The sequence below is a fragment of the Uloborus diversus genome, chromosome 6, assembly GCF_026930045.1.
Source record: "Uloborus diversus isolate 005 chromosome 6, Udiv.v.3.1, whole genome shotgun sequence".
Classification (NCBI taxonomy): Eukaryota; Metazoa; Arthropoda; class Arachnida; order Araneae; family Uloboridae; genus Uloborus; species Uloborus diversus.
In genome coordinates, this window is record NC_072736.1 from 66,198,893 (window position 1) to 66,218,801 (window position 19,909).

Below are 19,909 nucleotides of genomic sequence, written 5' to 3' on the forward strand. Positions count from 1 at the left end.
GTTTGTGATTTGTTTACGGTTTAGAGGAAAACTGACAAATGCACTTTTCAAAATTTTTGATCTCTCCCCACTTTGTCGCAAAGTTTCACTCTTCACCATAGCCTCTCTTCCCTTTGCCACATGCTTTTGCCACACCATTGCTTTTTCCCACTGTTTTTCATAAACGTTCTTATCAAAAAAAAAAGCTTGATGTCCCATTCTCCCCATTGTATATTCCTCTGGTCATTTATTTCCTCCGCCTTGTCACGAACGGTTACAATTTAATGAACCCCACCTTAAAATGGGACTTTATTCGTAGTCAGTTCTTTGCAAATAGACATTTCTGTACTCGTTTTTTACGAATGCGAAAGAAAAATATTTCTCGTTTTGGCATTGGTGCCAAACTGGATAAAGTTCGCTAATTTCACAATTATGGAAGTCGTTCTGAATGAAATGATGCCGTAAAACTCCCTTAATACGTAAAACTTCTGTACAAACAATATTTTTTGTAAAAGCGGTTGTCACGGCAACATATAATTGCTCCATGCGAAAGCACTGGACGTCGTAATAATACGCCAATTTTATCAAGTTTCATCTTGAGATCTGTTTGTGGTGATAGCAAATGCAGGTATTAGTGAGAGCTGGAACTGAAAGTCGTCCCTCACTCCGTAAAATAATTTATTTAAATATTAAAATCGCAAAAACATAATCAAAATGAAAATACTTTAAATGCCTGTAGTTACCCAAAAAGCCTCAATAATAAAAACAAATGAAAGTATTTCATTTCTTTATGCTCAAGCGAGAATTGACAACACCACAATATTATCCAGCAATTTCTTCACGCTATGTCGCGTGAAAAAGCAAATAAAAGAAATTTTCACTAACTTTTAATTGCGTCTAGCGCTGATTCTAGTCAACATAGCAGGTTTCAATTTTCACGCGGTAAACCGGGTAAAACGTGTTTTAAAGCATTTTTCGCGAGCTTTCCAACCATACCGTGTTCGAAGCATTAAAATGCATTTTTCGTATAGAAAAAGCGGTAAAAAAATGGATTAAAATTTAATGTTTTACGCATCCAACAATGAATTTCAACAATGGAAAAGAGATAAATTTAAAATTTTTGAGTTTCGCTAACTAAAAAACGTTTATAGCATTTTTTCTAATGAATTTAGGTTATTGGACCTTGTGCGCCCTGAAAATTTTTTCGTTAGAAGTGTTTTTTAAAGACCTTTCCAACCATATCAAATTCGAAAAAAAATTGACCATTCGTTCGCGTAGAAAGAGCCATTTAGGACGAAAATGCGTTTTTTATTAATATCTCCGTTAATTAGCGTCCGATTTCAAAATTTTTTATTGATGACACTAAAACTCGGCAATAGCTACCGAACAAAAAAAGAATGAAGGAAATCGGTTCACAAACAGAGGAGAAATCGGTACCGAAAGAAAACGGCTTGCCTATTAATATGTAAAGATTTCTCAAAAAATGAGATTTGTTTCTTTTACGTCGGAACTTTATTTCTCAAAATCTATTATTTGTTTCGTCATTGATATATTAATAGAGCAAAAAATTAATAAATGCACAAAGCAAACTAAAAGAAGTTGGCTTTGGATATCCCTCATGCGATGCATGCAAATAAATGGAAATTCAAGCAACAAAGTTATTTCATAAAAATAATACCGTGACAGGAGTGTCTTTGTATTAAATGAAAGAATTTTAAAAAATTGCTCCTGTTTAGTTAAAATATTAAGATCTAAAAAGAATGTTGGTGAAATTATCGAGTCGGACTGTCCCGCAAGTGACGATCGAATGGCCTTCTAGCGATCCGAAAAGCTTAAATTAAGTAATTTCATATGCATTTTAACTTGTTTTTTGTTTTTCTAAGCAAAATTGGATAGGCGATTTCCTTAATCATGGGGCCCACGGGGGGGATTGGGGAGAGGGTGTTCCTGGTGCTGACTGTGCCATTGAAGTTCTTAGGGGGTAAACTTTGGTGAGTTTGAACTCATTTTTTTGGGGGGGGGGGAGGGGGCCATTTCTTGGATGAAGGGGTATCCCGAAGTAACTTGAGGGGGTGCTCCATTGTTTGTGGGGGATGGGCTCCCCTGCCTTAATCAATGCCAATCTACTAAGCTAGTTTGCTTTATAGTACTAAACTTGCTGCGAATGAACATTTACTTGCATTTAAGATTTATATTGCTTTAACAAACTAAGAGAACACTTTTTCACATTTTAAATATGGATACCCTAATAAATAACAAACCCTTTGATAATTATACTAAATGCATGGCTAACTATCAACAAACAAAAGGTATGATACTGACTGATTATCATCAATTATTGCAGTAATTTAAAAAATGCTATTGTTTTTAAATAGTTAAGTACGTTCCAAAACGATGGAAACTTCCTTGTTTTTTCTGATTTTAAATCGTGACATTAAATAGTCACGTTCTTTGGCAGAATAGAGCAAATACATGTTGGGTAAGAACATTTATGAAGAATTGCGACCAGACTGACAAACGCATTTGCAGACGTTCACATCACATCTTTGTCACACACACACACACACACACACACACACACATCAACAGAAATAATATAAAACCTAAAAAATAATCCCAAATGGAAAAAAAAAACGTAATTTTGCAGGAACTTGAACGAACTTAAATTTCATTAAACGAGGGGTGTCCCTCCCTACTAAGAGTAATGGCGTCCCCCCCCCCCCACAAATGCTACAAAATACTCCTTTAAAATGAGAGTCCCCTCATCACTAGAGAAAAATACACTTTAAAACACCTCCTCTACCGCAAAAAATTTCAATGCCATTGAAATTTCGAACTGAGTGCCCATGAGGAGTGCCCCTCTCATGGACACCCCTGTCTAAAATAATAAAAGATAAAGTCAGGCTCACATAAGACACATTACCACTACTTTGCAAGAGAGCGTAAAAACGGTTGGCTGATGCATACAAAAGTTGACCTCAGACAAACGCGCTCCTATAACACTGATAAATAATTGTGACTTTTTTTTTTTTACTTTGTCATGACTCGATGCGAAATACGATTCTATGAACGTACAAAGCGGTAACGACTTGAAAATCGCCATTTTTAGACTTAAGTTAGTCTGGTAATGAGGTACAGAAATATTTGCCTCGATTAACCTTCAAATTATTTCAAATATTATACCTTTTTAACATTTTAAACTAATTCTTGAAAGAAAAACTCCTTTTATGTTAAAAAGAAACTATTTGCTAATATCAAATTGATATTAGATTCTTTCTCTTGTTCAACTGTTAGGAGATAATGTTTCAATCAATTCTAAACGTTGATGAACTTTTCTACTAGGAACATTTTAAACTGAAGTAAGTTTTTTCTAACATTCGAGGCGTAAGCGAAACGAACTGAAGATTGAAATACAAAAATTGTTTCTCCCGATACAAAATTTTGAATCTGAATAGGTAAAAATAAATAAATGAGTAAACAAATAATGTACATTTCTCAACAACATTGACCATAACAGCTTAAGTATTTATTTTACAGTAGTGATCTTTAAACTTTAGTTGACTTAACGAACCAACAAGGTTCTTTTTTACTAACCCCAACAACAAGCTTAGAAAAATGTACAAAGAATTCTTAACTAATGTTCAAAGTTGATCATTGTGCTAAGGGCTATCAATTATCTAAGTAATGTGCAGGTTAACTAAGGTGATTCGTTAAAGTGTCGAAAATTGATTCATTACTCAAATTACCTTGAATACGGGATACTTTGAAATTATTTTCATCTTTTCCCAAAAATTTTGTTACTATTAATTTTTCTAAACTGTGGTAAACGTTTTTACGCGTCTAGAGTACTCTTAATTTAATTTTTGAATAGTTATCAATGTTTCAAAGTGTTATTACTTGGTTTAGTTGTTTTTGATTTGACAATGTTAGCCTTATGACGTTTGGGTTTCTTTGGCCCAAGGTGATTTTCCCTATTAAAAATCATTGTATAACTAAAAGAGCCAAATAAAGATTTCTGTTTGGACGAAAATATAGCTATCTGAAAGAAAAATACATTTTATATGAAATTAGGGTCACATACGTTTTAAGGAAAGTCAAAAAAATATAAAATCTGTGTATAGGCGTAGTTGTCTCTCAATTTCGCCAACGTAAAACAGTCATCTTTCCTTTAGCTTTGGAGGTTAAAAGTTTTTATTAAGAGAAAACCATTTGCAAAACAAAGCATCTTTAATTGTCGATCTCTTCCAAAACTTGCTGATGCTTTCCATGCACTCAACAACACCTTATTCTTCTTTCATTGGAAACTTGAGCCCATTCCGTTCTACAACTACAAAAATTTCCTAAATTTTCCAATGAATTTCCCAAACTTTGTGATAAATAGATGTAACTGGGTCTATTTCTTCTGGATCTCCTACTGGATCCCCTGACCATCGATTACATGGAAAGGTTAATATCCGGTTTATAGGCGGAAATGGACGTATCTATTAGTTTATAGGGATGTTAGTTGTTTTTTTTTTTTTCAGATGTGCACTTTTGCCTCTCTATTATATAGCCTCAGTTTCGTAAAAATGAAAATTTGCTCACAGCAACATTTTTTAAATCTAAAGTATATTCGATTTATATTCTCACAGCAAAAATTAATTGATTTATTTATTCACAACACAGTTTTGAGCTTACCATTTTGCTTTTACGTTCCTGAACAAAATGAAAACTTTTTTTCTTTTTGTTCTTTCTATAGTAACTATTTTTGTTTCCCCTTATTTTATTTTTGAGAATGCAATAAATGAATAAGGCACTAGTGACATAATAAAAAGCGCGAACATCCTAATCCCATCGTTATTTTCCCTTCTCCGCTGCTAGATTCATTCACATGGAATCGTCTTTAGCTGGCAGATTGCCAAATTACATACAATCCGTGGTCAAACAGTACAACTTCCAGTTCCTCTTCATCTTCTGTAGAGAAAACAATGTAACTGTGGTCAGATAATTTGAGGCTGTAATCACTCTTTTTATCCGTTGATGAGAGTTTCGAGTTTTTCTTGGAGTTTTCCAGTTTAGAATTTTATTTTTAGCTCTGCTTTTCTATTCCAAATGCCTCTGACAGATTTTTTCAAGTTTTTATGCTGGGCCAAAGTTGGTCGTAGGTTAGGAGATGAGAATGGAATTGTCATTCAGAAATTAAAAAAAAAAAAAACTCAAACGTAAATGAGAAGTTGAATGACAACTTTTACATGAAGAAATGAATAATGTTTATTCTCATATATTTATATAATAGCCGAAATCACTGATCGAGTATCGCTCTGACGTCACTAACAATGAAGCTCACGTCATGGCATGCATGACGGCATTATTTCATTGTTGAAACTAACAATGAAGCTCACGTCATGGCATGCATGACGGCATTATTTCATTGTTGAAACTAACAATGAAGCTCACGTCATGGCATGCATGACGGCATTATTTCATTGTTGAAGCAACAAATATTCAGTAAGTTTTTTTAATTTGATAGTATTTTTTGGCAATCTTTGACATGCAGGAAAAAGGAAATGCTTTACTTTTACTGATAAGACTAATTTTAGGAAAATGAAGAAACGGAAAAAGTGTCGGTCAACAATTAACGCTATTTACTATAGTTTAGGGTTTTTCGCTGGAGTTAGGGTTAAGATTTCCACTATAAAAATATCCCCCAAACAGTCAATTGCTTCGTTCAAATCTAGAAGCAATTTTCACCCGTCATACCTTGACGGATGATTTTCTAGTAAATAGGTAATTAACAAACTCTTAGCAGATGTAAAACTGTATCTACATAAAAAAAGTTGAAGTGGTTATAAAGACATGTATTAGCACAAAGTGAACAAAATTACGAGAAATGATTCCAGTGGAGAGCTATCTAACTGCCTGGTATAAATACATCACAACATGCTTGATGCTCCTCCCAAGCGGAATCTGTTAAAATTAATTTAAAAACTGCTTCTTGAAGGTTAGCGAAGAACGCTGCACTTTTTTCTTAGTTTGGGCCAAAGAAGGACCCCAAAAACTCTGCTAATATCTTCGATGTTCTGTACATTACTTACTAAGCATTCTTTAAAACGAAAATACGATCTATGCTGGACAGCGCGGAGTTTTTATGTGCGTATTTCAACATAATGCTATTCATTCTTCGATATGTAATGAATTGAACTAATACAGTTTAACAACCAACAAATTAATTAATAAAATCATTTGAAACACAAAAACAACGAATCAAGCGGCTTAAAATATTATTACTTAAGTAAGTTAAAGAAATGTTGCTTACTCCACTTCCGATATCTAATGAATGTAGTCAGTTCATTCAAACAATCCACAAAATAGTTAATAAAATCCATCATCAATCAATTTAAACAAAACACTAATACGAAGAATCGAATGGGTTAAATTGTTATTACTATTAAGTAAATTAACATAGAAGTATGCATTTATTTTTCAAAAAATCAAGTCAATCATTACAAACAAATAACAAATTAATTGTTAAGAGATACAAACAATTGAACGTTAACGACATTGAACCAATAGTCACTTTTTAAGCGAAAAAGAAAGGTTTTGACCATAAAAAACAGTTCTTTAGGGAAAAAAAATGAGTTTTAAAGCAAAAATTTCTTTTCAGTAACATCATGAACATGCAAATGAAATATGGTGAAAATTTCAAAGTAATATGTAAAGTAGTTTTCTATAAAAAGGAATATGAATTTTTAAATTTGACTTTTGAGAAAATCGCATTCGAAAGTAAAATTGCACGTACATTTAAACACATTTCTGCTTCATCAGTATTTAAATTGAGTTACTTTTAATCTGCATAGAAATATGAATGCGGTGTCGCTTAAAAGCTCTTGATTTGAATATTTTGAATATAAAACTGAAAAAATATTTAAACCTTAAAACTTAAAACTTTAAAAAAAATTGAAGTTTTAGGGCACCAACCCTCCTTAAATTTATCTGTCATTCTTTCAAAAGTGCAGTCCTTTTTGGTAATTTCAGGACGAGAAATATAAATTAAGTAACGCTTACCTGAGTACGACACTTTAATGTATTAGATCCAATGCGTACTGCGCCTTCATTTCTATTTTCTGAGTCTACAACTTTTAAAAAACGTTGAGTTGATTAAAGAAAGTACATACTTCATTTTTTTCCAGAAAAAACCTTCATTGTTTTTCTGTAATTACTCTTTGTTACATATGCAGCTTATAAGAATGGGTCTTATCCTTTGAATCACCGGTAATTCTATTGTTTCCTGCGGAATCATGTGCTTGTCATTTTTCAAACTTAGAAACAAAATTGCTTTTTATTCGATGTCAGAAGTGATAATAACAAGGTCCGATTTCTAACAGGGCCACGTGTGTAAGGGAAAGTTTTTTTGGAGGAAGCCGTTGAGCAAGGATAATTCGAAACGAACTTGACAGCAAAATTATTGTCTTGCTCTGATGCAGGATGGCAAACCTTTTACCAACGCGTATTTAAAAAAAAATGCCTCAAAATGTTAGAAATTAATACTGAGTGTCACTTAAGGGGTTTTCCACAAATGGTGTCTCGTTTTAAGGGGGAGGGGTGTTCGTGAAATTGTGACAGTTTGTGGCAGGAGGGAGGGAGAGAGCAACAAGAAGTGTGACATGACGCATTTTTTTTTTGTAAGAATATGTTTATGAAATATGTTGTTGACGTGTGACAAAGAGGCGGAGGGGGTGTGACAGTTTGCGAAACAGAACTAGAAAGGGTCAATATTTTTTAAACATAGTGTGACATGAGCCAAACTGCTGAGGGAGTTCAAAAATTTAAAAAAAAAAGTGCAACATGATTTATAGCCAGCATTAAGATTTGAAAAAAGATAGAGAGAGAGAAGAAAAGAAAACGAGCTGATGTGTGCATCACATGACTTCCTTTTACTCCAATTTAATGTCATTTCCCCATTATTCGCTATTTTAATGTGATTCAATATTTATTCTCTAAATATCACCAACAATGGCCAAATTGAAACCAAAAAAAAAAAAAAAAACTCCGCCAAATTTGTCGCCAAGTTGGCGACAAAACTTGGCGACCAAAAGACTGGCGATATATCGCCAAGTGTCCGACAAATTATAACGCCACTTGAGTTTACATCGAAATTAACAATGATTTCCCCCCCAAAAGGTGCAAAAGACCCCCTTAGGAACATCCGAAAGCAACCAAAAGGGGAGGTGCACAACTAGACCCCACTACGAGTCTATGTACCAAATTTCAACTTTCTAGGACATACCATTTTTGAGTTATGCGAGATACATACGCACATACGCACATACGCACATACGCACATACACACATACGCACATACATACAGACGTCACGAGAAAAGTCGTTGTAATTACCTCGGTGATGGTCAAAATGGATATTTCGCGTGTCTATACATTCTTAGGCACTTTTCCGCATGTGGTCGAATCGAAAAAAAAACTCAACATTCATTTGGGGGTGAGCAAAATGAAAATTAAGGGCGATTTTTGAGTGAAAATTTTTTCGCGAATACAATACTTCCTTTTTTGTAAAAGGAAGTAAAAAGGAGGAAGACCTTCGAATATTCAAAAAACTGCATGTTATATAGTTTAAAACAATAACAAATTTAACTTTGATGACTCATTTAAAATTATCAATGCAGTCGAACACGCTTATAGCTAGCCCTGTTTTAACGAGAACTGGGATTTAGCGAGGAAATAAAGAAGATCATATACAATATCATGTACATACATCAACATAAATGAACTTATAAAGAACTAAACTTGATCTCAATACAAAATTTCCAGACTACTAATTTTCAGCATTTAAGATTGATAAGAAATAAAAATACTTGACGTTATACGCTGTAAATAATCTTTATGATAAGTGATGTACAGGTGGATATCGACCATAAAACCTTTATCTTTTTTACCGCATAATCACCATTTCTTTTTTTATGGAATGCCTCGTATTACCTAGTCTAGGAAATCGCAAGTTATAATATGCCAAATGCACATTTCTTGAACATTTCCATTCCATTCCATTTGTAGAAACAAGAGTAGGGTCCTATCGCAATTCGTGACTGCAAAAAACATAATTTAAATTCAAGACGTCAAAATTCGAGAAAATGCTGAATGCTGGATTTTTTTTTTAATTTTAAAAGTGATTGGAGGAAATTGCGTTATAATATACACATTTTAATTCAAATTTAAATATGGCATTTATGGCATTATGTTTCAAGATGTTCACTAGCGCCAAGTTATGGTTTTTTTTAGAGGAAGAGGGAGCGATAGGCTTTAAACAGCAACATTTCAAAAATATTTTGAAGTACAAGAATGTTTTTTAAACATAACACATAACAAGCAGAGCGTTATGAACAGGCATTCCTATAAGGATTTATATCCATTTGATACCTAATTTTGTCTATAACTGTTAGCGCAAAGTTAATTTTTTTTTTTTTTTTTAAACTAAAATAGTTTTTGAAAGCTCTATTTCATGTTATTTTCATAGTTTTGGAACGCATGTAATGACATTTAAAAAGTATGTTTTTTTTTTTTAATAAATGAATAAACCGTCGGACACCTTAATTCAATGAATCCATAAAGCAAAACCAACTTCACCTTCTCAGAAACTGTTGTTCCTCAAAAAAAAAAAGAAAAAAATGTTTTTATGAGTGTTAAATGGAGAAAAAATATTCTTACTAGCAAATACTCTAGTATTATACAAAACGTATAATCACTACAAAAGAGCTCCATTGTATTTGCTTGATGTTAGTATTTTTCATAAGTGCGATTAAGTTTCTGAAACTCATTAGTTACGAAGCATTCTCACCTTTTCCTTTTTTTTCACGGTGTTTTACGCTGTCATGTTGCAAGGGTGCAATTTCAATTTTCAACGAAGAAATAGAACAAAGCAAATGCTTTGGATTTTTATGCGACAACCTGTAATTTAAAACACTTCTATTTGGCGTTTTAGAGTTCTGACTGCAAGCATAGTCTGAAAGAGAACTTTCAAACTTAAATGAAGAAAGAAATCTTTTTTACTTAGTAAGTACACAATTTAGACGCAATTTATGCTCTTTAAACTATTTTGGCTTGGCGTGACTTGAAAGTCACGTTTCTGAGTTTTGAAACATCATTTTTGCCATCTTAAATCATGACATTTGCGGCCGCCAGGTCACTGTAAGCTTCCAAAAATTTCCGTATTTGGCAATTTTGTCTGACGATTCGAAACAATTATCATCATTCGGCAAAATTTGGAGTTCTATTCGGTAAAATTATCATCATTTCGCGAAATTTGAAATTCAATTCGGCAAAATTATCATCATTCGAAAAAAATTTAAGAACTATTTCTAAACTATTTTCTATATATCCACTGACTCCTCCTTGCATTTTTTAAAAAACTGACTACCAATAAATTTGATTACATGTATTAAGGCTTACTAATAAGAAAATAACTGTCATTATGACAACCAGCTAGCTTGATTGTTTATCGAACTTTCTGTAACAGCTACCTGCGCCATCTCCTAGTTCGTCTATTTTCTAACTTTATTTATAACTGATAGCAACTGTTAGCAAACAGTTTTGTTGCCTATTCACTTTCAAAGAAAAATAATAATATATTTTTTCCCTCGGATCTCAGTTATAAAATAGCAAAATAGTAAGATTGCGCTTGAGCTAGTCGGGAAGCTTCTGAAGGTGCTTGGTAAATTCAAATAAGTGTTGGCACGAAAGCGCAAATCCAAAAGATCCGATAAAATATAAATGTTTTTTTTAAATCTAAAGACTTCATCTACAAAATCTTGGTTATCAGTGAAAAGTACAAAATAAAATAAGTAACTTCCAGCGCATATCCTCAGAGTATTTTGCATCTAATGGCATAAAACTGCGTAGAAAGAGAGTAGACCTAAAAATCTCAAACCTGAAAACATAATAACAGCTCTTTAAACGTATGAGGAAAAAACGCATCAATGAGTAGCGTCAAGGAATTTCATACAAAGAATACCAAGAAAAAGACTACCATAAAAGCAGCACATAAAATATCTTATTACCAGCCGTAAGATTTAAATATCACACTTCTTTGTCGTTTACTTCAAGAATTTCTAACTCATAGATAACCGCTAGGGTGACTGCTTGGGACCATTTACGTGTTTTGAAAAAAATTTCTGGTCATGAGTTTAGAACAATGCTTGTTAGAAAATGATTTGTGAGCACTTGGTATCTTTTACGCCTTTGTTCAACAACAGTTTCTATTACTTGCAAAACATAAGTAAATTGCTTTAAGTATCCTTTAAGGCACAGTGAATATTAATTTGTTTATATTAAATTTTTATCATTTCATGTGGTGAAGAAAATGATAAATTAAGATGCTTGATCAAACTATCATTTTCACTTGAAGATGATAATCGTTTTAAAAGGTGTTTTTTTTAGAGGTATAGAACTTTAGGTTCAAATAAAAAACCGTTAAATGATATAAATTGCCATGAATTTGGCTTTATTCGAAAGGTGATTCTTTACCATTTTTATTTAAATGTGATTTCTGGTATATGGCCACTTCGGCTGACTTAGAGAACTTCTAATCGGGAAGTCCAATTTTCTATCACTTTTTGCAGCATTGGGGACCGTATGTGAGTGATATGTGGCGAATGTTCTTGTCCAAGACGTCAATCGTCTGTGGCTTATCGGCGTAGACCTGAGACTTCACACTGCCCCACAAAAAATAGTCCAGCGTAGTTAAATCGCATGATCTCGCAGGCCAATTCACGGGTCCATTAAGCGAAATTATTCGTTCACCGAAAGTTCCTTTCAATAAATCAATTGTGACACGAGCTGTGTGGCGTGTTGCACCGTCCTGTTGTCTACTTATGATGAAATGGCAAACCAAACTAAACACAAAACAAGTGACAACTATCAAAATGGCTCACAGATCAAACAGTGTGAACTTAAAGTTCTATACCTCTAATTGCTAGTAAGACGATACTACGATCCAGAAGTTTGACGATATAGTTTTCTTTTAATATTCGTAATTATTATTTTCAGGATAATTCTAAGTTGTTATTACTAATTAAGAGGGGTGATAGTACTTATTTAGGTGACTAATAATTACATAGGAACATAGGGTCGCGTTCCACTCTGAGCGGCAGAAAACAAAAATAGAAACGAATATAGGACCCGCGCTTATTAAAATCACAGCTGCTCTCAGGATATTGTATTTTATTAAGCAGCTGATTTTATAAACCGGCATACCCACGCTTCAAAAAGAAAGAAAAAAAACTTTTCAAATTTAAATTCTCTAAAAAAGAAACGAATCACAATATTTAAATTTTATTTCAAGTGTTTCAAAATACAGTTTGAGGGAGGGGCGCCGCTTATTACAAGGGCCGCCGCTTATTAAAATCACAACTGCTTTCAGGTTATTGTATTTTATTAAGCAGCTGATTTTATAAACCAGCATACCCACGCTTAAAAAATATAGAAAAAAAAGCTTTTCGAATTTAAATTCTTTAAAAAAGGAACGAATCTCAATATTTAAATTTTATTTCAAGTGTTTCAAAATACAGTTGACATATTAAATAAACATGAGGTAATTTTTTTTATAGTCATAAGGGTTTTAAAGTATTTGTGTATTGTTGTTTGATTAAAGCTACAAGCGGACACAAAGTTTCATTATTCTTTTTTTTTAATAATTTATCTCGAAGCCTGAAACTTTGTGTGCTTGTATTTACATGTAAAACAGCAGTACATATTACACATAAAATAATTAAAAAAATGGTGCGGAAAAAAATGAATACTTTTTCAGAAATGTAAAAAAAAATTTCAACGAAAAATCCAAAAGTTTCAAATTGCTCTATGCACCCGAATTTGTTTTCAAACTTTGAATTTTCACTTGTTTTTCAATCACTAGGCAAAATTTGATTGAAGTACGCATTACATGTAATGTTTTATGAGACTGTTAATAAAAAATGGCTGAAAATGAGAATTTATGTGAAATTTTCAGCAAATATGGTAATTTTAACAACGAAAGAGTTAAATTTCTAACTTTACATTACCGTCATTACCGAAATTCATGCATACAACTAGAAATTATCCGCATGTGTTTTCAAAGTTTCATTATGATCCGATAAATATTGTGGTGCATGGAACATTTTAAGTTTATGCTTTTATGTAAATAGTGACAGCAGTGTATACATGCTGCAAAATGTAAACTGAGAGCGTGATCACGGACGGATGCGCAAAACAACAAAACTAACCCCTTTATCATTAAATAATGCATAATGAAAAAAAATATTGCTGCCCTGAAAGCAGTAGCTGATATACATTCTATAACAAAAAAAAAACCAACGCACCAAGAAGGAGTTCTCCGATTGAGACGAAATTTGGTGGATAGGAAGATAATGTACAGAATAGTAAATGATTAAAATCTCAGAGCAATTGAATAATTTACGTCAGAGTTACGGTAACAAGTTCAGGTGTTGACCCGCTTCTAGCATGGATACAAGCAGAAGCATGGCGTGGGATTGATCGATAAAGCTTCCCGACGGTGTCCTGTGGTATTTCCTGCCAAATTCACTCCAGTTGTCGAATGAGGTCACCAACATTCCGTGCCAGATGCAAATCGCCTTCCCATCATATCCCAGACATGCTCGATGGGAGAGATCTGGCGATCTGGCAGGATAAGGAAGTGTTTGACAAGCTTGTAGACAGTTCATAACAACACGTGCCGTATGTGGTCTGGCATTCTCCTGTTGAAAAACCAGCCGAGGGTACTGCAAAAGGAACGGTAGCAAAACAGGTCTTAGGATGTCGTCAACATATTGCTGTACAGTAAGCGTACCTCTAATTGCGACGAAAGGGGTCCGGCTATAAAAGGAAATGGCACCTCAGACCATAATGCCTTGTTGAAGGCCGGTGTGGCGTGCAATAGGGAAGTTGCAACCTATTAAATATTCATATTTTGGCTATTGGATATTGTTAATTGACCCACAAAACTAAAAAATTCACCATTGCCGAATTTTGAAACACCATGATTGATTTTTAATAAATTTTTAAAAATCCACGCGCAAAAGTGCGCTCTTCTGAAACGTCACCAGCCTACGTCACAGGGCAGCCTTCCGCCGAAGATGCCTTGTTTTCGCTAGGGATATCTTGAGCGCTGATAGTTTTATTTTTTAGAAATTCAATAATCTTTTTGAACACACTATGGAGGCCAGATTTGTTAAAGCACAATCTAAATAATCTTCCTCAAGTAACATCAATGATGATATTTGAATATTTCCGAGAGGGATGAGAGGTTTAATGTTCCAGAAACGCGAGGAGTTAAATGCGAAGAGATAAGCCTTTTACGTTTCGTCTTCGAAGTCGAATGCACGTCCTTCGGCTTCTCCCCTATCGGAAGAACGCATGACGTCACTTCCTATGCCATTCGACGTCACAAGCGCTTGAACTTTAAAAATTAATTTAAAAAAAACTACTTATCGTATCGCAAAAATTTTTTCACCTATGATGGTCATACATGATACTCTATCATATAAAAATAAAATTGAAAAATCGAAAACTTCCCTATAGTGAAAGCAGGATCCCCCCTCTGTGCCCTGAGTGCCTCCAAACACGTCTTTGATGATCGTCATGACACAGTTGGAAGCGTGATTCGTCGCTAAAGACTATACGTCCCCAGTCGACACTATCCCAACCTGATCGAGCCATGCACTACTGTAACCTGGCTGGGCAGTGTGTAGGCGTCAGTGGCAGGTGGCGTAATGGTGGGCGCGAGCGTAGATTTTGCTGTCTCAACCGTCTGTAAATGGTCATGATGGACACTGGTGTTGGGTTGAATGTCTAATGGTTGATCGAGATGAAAAAGGCACAGTGTCAGCTGATCAGACAATCACTCTGTCGTCACGATCTGTTGTGGCCCTAGGTCTACAGCTACCATCCTGACGCTGAACTCTGCCATTTTCCACACATCCTTGCTAGCATCTTCGAATCACCGCATCGCTTCGACTCAAATGACGAGCGATTCTCCGATTTGCCCAACCAGCCTCTTTCAATCCAATGATACGACTTTTTTCAAACTCTGACAGTTGCTTGTAATGAGCACGAACCCTGCGGCGAGGCATTTTTTAAGTAGTTGAAAGGTAATCTGAATCGCAATTAAACCGAAATTTTTAACAACCGTTGAAGAACTGCTCCTTATATGCATCTGCTATATGCGCAGTTCCGATGCGCTGGATATCAAATTATTCATTCATTGGACACCAAATTTTAATTATTTGCATATCTGGTCAAAACACTCATGTATACGAAATTTCAAAGCAATCAGATGATTGCTTCTTGGAGCGTCGATTTTTTTGTTATAGAGTGTAATATAAAACGAGCTGATGTGTGTATCACATGACTTCCTTTTACTCCAACTTAATGTCATTTTCTCATTATTGGCAGTTTTAATGTGGTTCAATAGTTAACTCTCTAAATATCACCAACAGCGGGCAAATTAAAACCAGATTCAAAGAAAAAAAAAAGCCAAATTTGTCGCTAAGTTGGTGACAAAATTTGGCGACAAAAAGACTGGCGATATATCGCCAAGTGTCCGCCAAATTATAACATGACTTGAGTTTACATTGAAATTTAAAATGTTTTCCCCCAAAAAAGGGGCAAAAGACCCCCTTTGGAGCATCCGAATGCGACCAAAAAAGGAGGTGCACAACTAGACCCCACTAGGAGTCTAAGTACCAAATTTCAACTTTCTAGGAAATTCCGTTCTTGAGTTATGCGACACACATACACACATACGTACGTACATACAGACGTCACGAGAAAACTCGTTGTAATTAACACGGGGATCGTCAAAATGGATATTTCGAGTGTCTGTACGTTCCTAGGCATATATCCACGTGTGGTCGGGTTGAAAAATAAACTCAACATTCATTCGGGGGTGAGTAAAATGGAAATTAAGGTCGATTTTTGAGTGAAATTTTTTTCGCGAATACAATACTTCCTTTTTTGTAAAAGGAAGTAAAAAAGGCTAAAAATGTTTTTCGATTTTCTGCTCAATTTTCAGCATTTTTAGTGTCTACTGTAGCCTTTACAGAATTTAGAATTGAAGATTCAACACTGTTTGCAATTTATAAAAGTTTTTTTCAGCTTTCAACGTTAATTTCCTCTTTGCTATAAAAGTAAACTACACCGTGTGACATCAAGCGCTTTTCTGCTGTAAATTACAGAGGGCAAATTTGACACTACGATTTCCTCATCTTCCGAGATCGATTCCTCTACTTCTTTGTGCGACATAACTCGGAATTTTAACATGTTTGTAGCAATTTTTAATTCATGCTTCCCAAATGCTTGATTTTATAAAACGACAAAAATTTTATTAAAGGATGGTTATAGCATGTTTTGATATTGCAATGACTCGATTCTTCCGGATTTGATTTTAAGAAGCGGCTGATTTTAAAATATAGTGGTTTTATAAATGCCGGTTACTGTACTGCGAGGTGAAGCAATACAAGTAGGGATTGCAATACCGGTATACCGGAACACTGAATATCGGTATTTCGTAATACCGGTATTCGCTGAGGAAAATACCAGTACTTTCGGAATTAGCTGAAAATAATAAATAGTTTTAATTCAAAAATTTTCAATTTAACTTATTAAATATCTACTTATATTTTAAATGTACATTTATTTTCTCATGATACAGAACCGAAATCAATCTATTGATGTAAAAATTTAGCTTCAAAAGCATGAACTAACAGAATATCATAAAACAAAAATATTTTGTGCACCATGTCTTCATTTTTTCCATTTCCCTGATCACTTATTTTCCCTTTTTGGAAAAGTTAATTTCGAGTGTAATTTAAATGCCCCCCCCCCCCCTTGTCCGATGAACAATTTATTCAAATCATCAATTGCAGGATGCTTCATATTTTTTTTTTCCTTAAATATTTTTCTCAACTGTACTAAATTTTGACAAAAACTGTTTCTTGTTAGCATTAGAAATGGCAATTTGTTGGCACCAGTATTGGTTTGTGGTGCCGTCTCGCTATTTGGCTTCATACTTGGCAAAAAATATTTAGAAATTATATATTTCCTTGAAAATTTGCAAAGAGGAAGAGCATAAAGAGATGTTCCATGAATTCAAAGATATTTTCAGATATTTACATTATTATAATTGCAAAGAATTTTGAAAGAAAGCTAAAACGAATAAGAGAAACCAACAAGATCTAATTTAGTCAAGTTTATTGTAAATTTCAAACCAAATGGCTAATAAAAAGTAAACACAAAAACCCTCCTGTTCAAGAGAAAATGATGTTAATATTGGAAAAGTATCGTCTCTCAGAAAAGAAATTTCAACCAGCTTTAAATTAAAAAAAAATAATAGGAATACACACAATAAGAAAGATACACACACCACATATACATACTCACACACAAAAGGGTTTATCCAAAGATGACATGGAATAGACCCTTTTTTTTTTTTTTTTTTTGAAGAAAAAATACTTTTAGGCAATAAAATTAGAGGAGGTGTATTACGCATTGTTAACAGTACCACCGACCTGCGTGAATTCAGAAAGAGTAATTTCAACTGCAGGAAAGTTGAGCATTAAAATGAGTTCCAGGCTGAGAGACAATTCAATAGATGCATTATGTTTTTTCTAGTATTGATTTTTTATTATGACATGTGTTCCTTCATTTTATATTTGTTCACAATACGTTTTCATAATAATACAATTTTTGTACAAAATTTATGAAGAATGGCAACGAAACAATATATTTTCAAGCATTTTTTGAGAAATTTAAAGTACTTGTATTCCGGTATCACGTTTTAAAAATACCGAATACCGGTATTAAATTTTTGGTCCGGTATTACAATCCCTAAATACAAGTAATTACCCCTGACGTCATTTTGCACCTGCCTACGTTGCTGTGCATGCATTGAGAAAGTGAAAAACCCAAAATTACAAGTTTTTATTATTATCATTGTTATTATTATTGTTATTAATTTATTTATTTATTTATTTATTTTTTGAGTCTTTGATTTTCAAAAAAGGAGAAACGGTACAAATTTTACAAAACTTTGACGTTTCAGCTAATTGTAAAACAAAAATCTTTATTGCATAGTGTTTCATTTTATTTCATTATCTTCCGATTTCTTTTTCTAACAAATGATATACAACATGGCAATTAACGTCAAAAATTTCTTCTCAAAAAATTTTTTTGAGCAATTCAGATTTCAAAACCTCAAAAATATCCCATCCGATTTTTTCATTAAACTACATATTCTTTTGACTTCAATTATCTATTTTTATGCCGGAAATCACCACTCTATCAATGGTGTAACTAAGCAAACGATTAAAAAAAATCCTAAAACTTTATGCAAATTTTTGTTTGCATAATACTGCAAACTATTCCTCATGCTTTGGAATCACATCGGGCCAGCCGAGAACCGAGACAGTCCTAGTCCTTAGTCGCTGTGGTTGCCTGGAACTCCTCCTCCCGTAAAACTTAGGGTCTGGTGGGGTAAAGTGGTCATAAAATCGTAGGTTTTCAACTTAGGTAAATAATAAATGCAACAAATTCTTTAAACACTTCAACTCTTTTTGTTGTTATTTTACATTGCATTATTAAAGAACACGGTACATTGAATTTTAGGAAGAAATTATTGATTTTAGTAGTTTAATAGAACTTTCTTTTCCCTATGTTTTTATGACCACTTTACCCCATGGGGTGGGGGATGAGCTTATGGATGAAAAGACATCCTACAAAAAGTGTTTGATCTGACAAAATCCGATAAATGTGTTTGGCCAAAAAGTTGAGACACTATTTTAAGTATGATTAGTGATCTGTTCCACCCAAAACAAAATTTTTAATAAAATAACTTAATACATTAAGTTTTCAAATCCAGGGAGGGTTACAATTGACCCCCCCCCCCCAGCCCGAATCCCATTAAACGACGAGCTTGGTTAAATATTTAATAACTACGAATATAATATCACAGAATGAAAAATACAAAAAAAAAAAAAAAAAAAATGCTTCAGGCAACAGATCTTGACTTGATTGACAATGGTATAAATTAAAGATTCAAGTTAAATGCTGGGAAACTAGCTCACAATTACAATAGAAATCGAGTAAACAAATCATCAAAAAGTATTTCACAATGAAAGCCAAAACACATCCGCGTTTTACAAAAAAAAAAAAAAAAAATCATCAATTCTTTCTTACCTGTGTCTAGATTAGTTTTCAACTTTGAAGTAAAAGATCCGCGTGAATTCTCAAGAGAGGCCGATTCTCTCGATTGTCCTTGAAAATCCAGCGCTCTGATCCTTCATTTAGAGACCCTTCGGCGGAGAACTGGTTCTTGCGAGATGATAACCAAGATTAATAATTATTCAACTTTCCCCTTCTCCTGGGAGCAGAAGTACGGTTTTCGAGTTTCGCAAACGACCCCACAAATCTTTCGGAACGACAGTGGGAAAGGAAGAAAAAAATGGTAGCAGAACGCAGTCGTAGATGTCATGGGGTGACGAAGGGTATAGCAGTTGGAATGTAGAGGTTTTTATGATGAGTTAAGTTTCGGTTTCCAACTTCGCTGACGTTTCAACTGTTTGCATAAGCACATGTGCATGAATAATCAAAGGTAATTCCACATTGGAGCATTACGCAATAATCTCAAAGCACAAAGTGCTTCACATGTTATTAGTAGGGGCGCCCCGAACTCAAATTTTTCGGAGGGCTGAAAATCTCAATTTGCCGAATAAAAATCCAACTTTCGCCGAATGATGATAACTTTGCCGAGAATAACACCAAATTTCGCCGAATGATAACAATTTTGACGAATAGCAGGGGTGCCCAGCTAGGGGGGTCATGGCGCAGGCTGCGCCATTGAAATCTTTAGGGGGAGTTTTGAGGGGTATTTTTCTCATTTTTGGGGGAGGTCT

General features: G+C 34.0%; 1 protein-coding gene across 2 annotated transcripts in view; it reads right to left on the minus strand.

The window, feature by feature from the left end:
- LOC129223941 (alpha-tocopherol transfer protein-like) overlaps positions 1-19,332 on the minus strand; it is a 44,196-nt gene extending 24,864 nt beyond the window's left edge. The window contains exon 1 of one of the 2 annotated variants that reach the window (XM_054858324.1): positions 19,194-19,332. The gene's annotated coding sequence lies outside the window, so the exon portion shown is untranslated. Of the gene's footprint in view, positions 1-7,023; positions 7,071-19,193 lie in introns of those variants that run through there. The other variant, XM_054858325.1, reaches the window with a different exon arrangement.
- Between the last annotated feature and the right edge of the window lie 577 nt (positions 19,333-19,909).